This window comes from Lepeophtheirus salmonis, chromosome 1, assembly GCF_016086655.4.
Source record: "Lepeophtheirus salmonis chromosome 1, UVic_Lsal_1.4, whole genome shotgun sequence".
Classification (NCBI taxonomy): Eukaryota; Metazoa; Arthropoda; class Copepoda; order Siphonostomatoida; family Caligidae; genus Lepeophtheirus; species Lepeophtheirus salmonis.
In genome coordinates this window covers 13,433,768-13,440,526 of record NC_052131.2, presented here as the reverse complement: position 1 = coordinate 13,440,526, position 6,759 = coordinate 13,433,768, and positions in this window count along the sequence as shown.

Here is a 6,759-nt window from a genome sequence, read left to right as displayed (position 1 = left end):
TATCATCCTCAATACGCCGTAAAACATATTGGCAGCTATTGATGATGTCCATAGCATACCACGCTGTCATGATTTTAATTCAGAGCGAATACAAATTTGGATGAAAGGTGTGACAGACATTCTTTAATGAACATATTGTATGTGTGATCATATTCTATTAAAAACGTTAATACCTACATGCAGTAGTATCTGGGATTGCGTGGTTAATAAGTTTTTTGGACTCAGATTCAATAACATTCGATGCCTTGAGCTACAAAAATTGGTATAATTAGGTATATTATATGGAGGCCCTTTTTTAAAATAATTATTATTTCAATTAAACTAGAGTACTCTAATTGAAAAATAAAGAAATACAAAATTATGCTCAAGCCTGCCTTTCTTTAAAAACTAGTGATACACCTGATTACAAGCAAACTTTCTTGCTTGAAGTAGTCATTCTAATCAGTTTCGCAGCTACACTTATTTCCATGGAGGATTCCCTACTTCAAATTCTGGAGTAAGGGGCCCGAATAGGATTTTTCTTTGGGAGGCATGATGTTGACTAGCTTAGAAATTTCATTTTTTTTCTTGTGGGGATGTTTTGAGATCTCTTATGAGTAATTATGAATACATTTTTTTTTTTTGAAAACAAAGAAGTTCCTCCTATTAATGTCAAAAAAATAAAATTTTACCATAAGTTTTAAATTTTTGAGAATTTGAAAGTATTTCTAAAATAGACAAATAATAGTTATTATAATTTAAAAAAATACTAATTTACTAATACTAATACAATAACCATTACCTTTTACACCCACCGTAGTTACAGGCCTGGAAGGATCATAAAAAAAAAAAAAAAAAAAACGATTGTTAAATATGTACAAGAATGTGGTTAAAATTCTGTAATTTGAATTGAATAAATATTTATTAAAATAATTAAACTAGAAAGAGGGGGTAAAAATGGTTTTGAGGGGTACCCCCTTATGCCTCAACCAATGATTCTAAACTATTTTACATCAAGGAAACACTAATTGGCGTTTCTGACATTGTTAAGAGGTGTCCCAATCTTCATTAGTAAGGGGGTACGTAAAGAGCTATTACAAATTTAAATTTGGCCATAGATTTATTTAACTTTGCAAAGTAGGAGATTTAACCCATATAATGCCTAAAAAAACCACTTGATTGCCCGGATAATAAGGACTGTATAAGTTATTTATCAAGTATTAATACTTCCTATATATTATTACTTAATTAGTAGCTAAATAAAAACAATAAATCAATTTATTTTCATTTATACCAATTCTGCTTTGGTAATCCGTATTACCCTGAGCATGGGATAATATGGAACAATTGTGGGTTTAAAAAAAAACCAAAAAAAACCCGACTGACTTCAAATATTTTGTTTGTTAAAATTAAGTGCTTTTAATTTTTAATGCATAACATGAAAGTACATACATTTTGAAATTTCTGGCTACATGACTATTATAGATGAAAAATATTAGGGATTTGAAAAGCTTATCATATTACCTCAGTTACTCTTAAGCTTAATTTACTAAAAGGTGCTAATGTCCACTTTGTCACTATAGTTCCGGTACCAATTTTTTGGCCATTCATATGGAGGGAATTTATATTTAAGAAGGAAGCTCTGGATAATTTTTGGTTTACGAATGCTTCTACAACAGGGATTTTGCTCTTTTTTTAAGATATTACTTCATATCATTTTTTTCTCCTTCTTCTCGCATTTTTTAATTTGAGATAATGTTAATTAAGGAGCAATAATTATTTTAAGAAAACAAAAATATATGTATGTGGGTACGTATAAATTCCTATATCTTGCCCTCTAGTGGTTTTTATATCTTTTGTTTTTTCAAAGCATGAAGAATTTAATATTTTGGCTAACGTAAAGATATATCCAGGTATGTATATAAATTAAAATACTAAATATGGTCATATTTCATGCATCAAAAAATGTTGTCTTATGTAACATACTTACATATCAAATAAGTGTGTGTTTATAATGTTTTTTGAACCACTTTTTTATCTTAACTTAAGATTATTGTTTTCTTTGTCTTTTGTTTGCTAACTAACCATCTTATTACTTGACTAGTGATTTAAATCATGAATTTATACAATTTAAGATTCAAAACAACGTTCCTGGTTAATTCATGGTCTTTTTGAAATATTTTTATCCATATAAGATGCCGCTTTTTGTAACACCACAGAGGATGTCACTATATAATTTTTGTCAATTTTCCTTATGCCATATGCAACTTTTTCCTCCCTTTGCAGAGTTTACTTTGTTAATTAAGATGAAAGGGTGAATAAATGGGCGTTGATCACGTGGCCTTTAACTTGCCATTGGATACGTAAAATTACTTCAAAATAATGTTTTTTATTCACCATTTTAAAACAAATGTGTTTAATACAGTAGGGGCACCCGTAGGGATTGGCTGAAGGGACTGTTGTATTTTGCTAGAAAATTTAATATTTTGAAAATTTTTCCAAAAAATTAAATTTTTTGTGAAGAGGCAGATACTGAAAAACTTATTTTTCCAAAAGATTTAAAACTTTTTCCAAACAATTAAACTTTATCTGAATTTTTTTTCAAATTAATTTTATATTTTCAATTTTTTGTGTCTAACTATGGATTTTAAAAAAACTTTTGAAAAATATTCCAAAATATTTTTTTCAAAATATTAATACATGAAATTTAATTTTTAAATTTATTTCTAATAAAAATTTATTTTTTGTAATTTCAAAAACCTATTAGGACTATACTGAAGGCGACAATGTTTTGAAAACGCCTCGATTTTTTTGAATTTTTTTACTTTACTTTAACTTGTATCATTCCCATAACGTGAAAAAATTAAATAAAAATTTAGCCAAATTTCCTGAATCACTCACAAGGAATTTAAAAACTACACTTGTTACACTCTTATCTTATTCAATGAAGAGTTGAGGTTTTTATAAAAAGGAGAAAAAATCACATTCACAACTAGTAGAAATTCTAAGAAACTCAAACTCGACCGAACTCGAAAATTGGAATATTATCCTAACACGAACGCGAAAGGAGCCAGAACTCAAAACTGTATCAATAATCCTATACTAATACTGTACATATCAACATACATTTGTAAGTTATGAAAAACTCTTTAATAAGGTACGTACCAAATTCATTTTTAAGATAGAAATATGCCTGTACAAATATGTAAATGTCCAGCTTGACACATTTCATTCCACAAAATATGTATTATATATACATAATCAAAAGTGTTGGTCATTTTAGAACTAGTTGCTCAATTATCAAGTTTAACTTCTGCTTAGTATGATTTCCTTATTCCCTCATTGCTAATGCCTCAATCAAATATATTTTAGAATACATTATTCCCCAATTAAATTCATAAAAATTAACCATATTGTTACTTCCATGGGATGTTGGTGAACCCCGAAGACTGAAAACTCCTCTTAGAATCTTTTGTGTAACATATTTTTTGATCCACCTTCTAGGTAAATTATTAGTTTATCATATACATACTTCCTTTATCCATTTTTTAAAGAATGGTAATTAACTAATCCTGAAATTAATCATCGAGGCTTCAAAGAATGTTTTTTATACGTTTATATACCCCAATTATGAATCAGAATGAGGGATATGCTAACAGAGTGAGCTATGTATTATTCTGTATAGAACATTTCTTGTTCAATAATTATTTATTTATCTAGAAATAATCTTTTCTCTAAAGTTTAAAAATTTTACTGCTACTTTCCCCAGTTTTCCATTTTGTACTGTGAATTCTCAAGTATAAAATATAAGGGTAAAATAAACTCAATTTGATCATACATGCTTTTATGTATACAAATTGGGGACCAAAAACTTGTAGTAACATTTAATTACAATTTTATTCATCTTTTATTTAATTATGAGGTTTCATTACCAAATCAAACGACAGCTAAAACAAAATTTAACAAGTTTTAATTTTAGTCCATGTCTCTATGTGTAAAAATGTGGAAACAACGACAGAAAAACAAAGCTTGTGCAATCTCCTCTGCATTGGTTTGGTGGTAAAAAGGCTTCAAAGACAGCTAACATATTCATTTGGACTATCTACAATATTAAAAAGTCCATTACGGTCCCATACAGCGGAGAAAAACATGGCCCTTTCCTAGTATTTAAACATATCACAATTTGATTTTTAATTTTCTTTCTGGATGGCATAAAAATCCCGTTTTTTCGTAGTTTAGTCATGCTACTGCAAGTCTTGGATCCCCACCCTGTATAGTATCATATGCAACAACTATTAGTGACAAAATATAGTCTGATATTGTTAATGCATACATTATCATTTTGGATGGATAAACGCTCCAGATATTAGCTTGCGTTAGGATTTGAAAGGCAGTAACTGAATAGCACAAATATAAATACAACTATCTTTAGAAAGAGAAATGTGTCCGATGTCCTCGCACACATTCATCCCCTTCAGGAAAAGTAGGTTAAGTCCTACATAGTGTCATTGTATTTTAAATGGCATTGCTGTAAAACAAAGCGGGTCCTTTGATAATCTATTTCAGCTATAAATAAATTTATGCCATTTTGGGATCATCCTTCTCACATGTTTTTTATCGCCTCTATCATGAAGGAAAACCATAAAGAAGAAATAAAAACAATACAAAGCACTCCTAACAATTCCCTAGTCATCTTTCAACGATTTATATTTAAAAGAATTTAACGTCTTGGTTGGAAGTCTATTCACGTCATTCCCAGCAAGATAAAATTTTCACAGCTATATATAAATATATGTATTTGAGAACATAAAGGAACCCGTAAGGTTAAAGAAAAATATAAATAATAGTTTCTTTATGAATTGATTATAACATCAGTCAAAATAAAATAAATAAGATAATTAATTACATTCGTTAATTCATTTCGTATTTTAATAATTAAGATCAAGGATAATGCATTGTTTTTCGGAAGGCAAAAATCTTATTTTACAAGGCAATATCCATTGGGATTGCAATTAAAATTTCATGGGATAGTCAAATTGGTTGCAATATTTTTTTCATTTTATATCATAGATAAATTTAACCTTTTAATTGATTGTCATTTGAGTGAAAGTTTCCTTTAATTAATCATTATTTACTCAAGAATCGACATTTAAAGGTTGTATTATGTTATGGCGTAATTGGAGGGATGATAAAGATTTAATTGAGATGGCAATGACCTTGCTGGAGAGGGGAGATTTAAATTTCAAATTCTGCTAAATTATGTCTCTTATCTACTCTTTTCATTGACTTGCAGAAGTTATAGACTATTTTATGTATCGAGCTTTAAATTCTACGCATTTTTAGAGTACATCTACTTGAAATCTTAATAGTGTTCTTTTTTCTTGTTTGTATTTCCCTCTAAGACGTACTAAACAAGGATGCCCAGGGGTTCACGTCGGGTGAGGACGAAGTCCATAAGTCTGCCGGATAGAAGGCAACCATGTTTTTCCTATAGGAATGATACACCTTCTTTTACATATGTCCCAGGGGGCATCTTGGGCAAGCACATCCCTGAGGAAGACGTATTATACGTCTGTGTTGACTTTCTTACTGGCATTGAAGAAGTATGGAAGCATCTTGCTACTGTAGACGCCACGTGCTCGATGTTTGTTCCTGAAGTTGAAGTTTCCATCGCCCTGATCTCTTGATTCAGCTAAGAAGCGATCATTTTTTCTGTCCAGAACAGTGTCTAATTGTCAACTTGTGCGCGAAGGAGATTGGGCACCCTCTGCCGTTTTGTTTGTTGTTCTGACATTTTTGATCGTACAAAAACAAAACAAACATCAAATTGTAGCCTTTTGTTAGCTTTTTCGAATGGGGTCAAGTACACAATTGTCAGACTTTTAGAACTGAACCTAGACTGCCTCCAAGAAGATTCTAATTTTGGGTCCTCACCCTAAAGGGAGGAGAATAACACTAAAGATTTGTAGGGGGGTTATAAGTGTAAGTCCTTGTTGAATTTAGAATATAATTTAGGATCCAGCTTTTAGATAAGGAGTGAGATTTGTGCTTATTTTCTTTTTCTTATAGTTGCTTGCACCTAATCTAATGAAACGTCATGCCAGCTAAGGTGCTCTCCTCCAAAATATTCTTCAAATTGTAAGAGTAACCATATCCTTTTTCGTTTTTTTTAACAGACCAAAAGTACTTCGAATTTAAAACTTCCGATAACTATGGATATTCTTTTAAAAAATGGATATTCATGTTCTCTGAAAGAAGGATCAAACTTAAAACCTTGGACCGACTTTGCAAACATATATGATCATGAATGAATAAAAAAATTCATCCTAGATTAGTAATCTCTTGCTGAAATGGAGCATCATAAATTATTATGTGTTATATTCATAGATTACATATTTTGAATCTATCTTGTATATATGTATGTATAGTAATAATATGCCAGGAACACGAAACGAAAGAAGCACGATGACATATAGAACAAGAGATTTAAAACAAATAATGCACATCATAATTTATCAAGTGAAGGATTTATAAGTCATTCTTATCTCAGATTCAAGTTCCTAGATGCAAGTCAGGACAAAATATGAGAGCAATAACGAATTTATATAAATTTATGTGCTTTATAGAGTTGATAGACATGCTGTTGACTTGTGTGTCATGTACAACTGTACTAGTTGCAAATCAAAAATGATAAAAATAATGTTAAATAAAAATAGTTTATATAATGAAACTTAGTATTGTTTGGTATATCAATACTCAAGTGATATTGGGCAAAAGATG